Here is a 1,606-nt window from a genome sequence, read left to right as displayed (position 1 = left end):
ATATTATCTAACATTTAAATTTAATATTTAGTAAAAATTAGCTAAATGTAAGAACAGTGAGCTAAATAATAAAAGCGTTAGTAATATTTTTTAACTTTAATTTACACTTGGTGGTGTATTAAATTGTGACACAGAGAACTGCTACAGGTAGCTGCTAGTGCTAATTGTAAAATCAATATCTGTAGTGAGAAACTGATTGGTGTAAAAGTTTAAGAGTTTAAATGATTGAAGCTGTTTTAAAACAGCAGCAGCCCACCTTGATCTTAGCTGCTCAGACTAGCCTTTAGCTCATCAACCTTGTTATAGATTTTTACAGTGTGTTTTAATATTTATACTATTTAGTTTCCTCTCAGATGTTATCACAACGTAATCACAGTTTGACAGACATGATCAGGATGAAGAAAAAAACAAAACAAAAAAAAAACTCAATGAAAGTGTGGACTGAAGAGCAGAAACGTTTTATTTTTTTAACTATCTGTAGGGAGACTGAAAGTCGTTAGGCCTGGAGGGAAGAAGCAGTTTCAGTTTTGCAACATACTTCCTGTCTGACCTGATCCTCCTGCTGCTCTCTGGGATTAAAGAAACTCCCAGACTGGGTAGTCAGGGAGCGGGAGACGTGTTGCATTAAACCAGTGTTACACATCAATCCTGATACCTGACGAATGTGTTGCCTCAGAAACACACAAACAGCTTGTTTTTCCTCTAAAAGACCCATCTGCATCACCTCAGGAATAAAGCTGACAGATACGTGATGTGAAGGAATTGTTATTGTAATAAAGCTACATAAAAACCTGTAAACAGGTTCAGGATCAGCTGTTATAAAGAGGCAGAAGTCAGACGTGGATCAACAACAAGCTGTGAGTTTGTTTCCTCACATCTGTTAACATCAACACCTCATTCCTGTGGATCTGAAATCCTCACAAACACTCAACATATTTGTCATTTATCAGCAGACGAGTGGTGAGAAACAGATTATTAGAGTCATGTCTCAGRGGAGCTGAGATTAATATAAAACAATAAACAATAACAGCATCTTTTCTTTGTTAGACTGATTAGAACGTGAGAAATGATCATAAAGACCAGAGTTGTAAAGTAACTAAGTATAAATACTTTGTTACTGTACTTAAGTAAAAAATTTGGTTATTTGTACTTTACTTGAGTAATTATTTTCAGTCTACTTTTTACTTCGACTCCTTACATTTTCACACAGTAACACTGCTCAACACAAAAAATTGTCTAAGTATTTTTCAGTTGACTGTAATATTTCAGTGAGCTGAATCCAAAAATCACATTCGTTTTGCTCCATCAGGTTAACGTTTTGAGCTAAGTTGTTTACAATTCTGTTCAAATGCATATTTTATTTCATTTCAATTTTATTTATTTCATGTTCTAGAAATGAAATTACAAACTTATTCAAACTGCAAGTTAATGAGTGATGTCAACCCTGTCCTGTCTTATTACATGAAAAGGGCAGCAGGGGGAGCTCTGACTGTAAACTTTATATGTAAGATAAGCGGCATGAAGGAGAGTAAAGAGAGAACTGAAGCTGAGCTACGTGTGATGCCTGCTCATTCCACTATTTCAACATAGCACAACACAACAACCC

The sequence above is a fragment of the Austrofundulus limnaeus genome, unplaced genomic scaffold (assembly GCF_001266775.1).
Source record: "Austrofundulus limnaeus strain Quisiro unplaced genomic scaffold, Austrofundulus_limnaeus-1.0 Scaffold326, whole genome shotgun sequence".
Classification (NCBI taxonomy): domain Eukaryota; kingdom Metazoa; phylum Chordata; class Actinopteri; order Cyprinodontiformes; family Rivulidae; genus Austrofundulus; species Austrofundulus limnaeus.
This window is presented reverse-complemented; position numbering follows the sequence as displayed.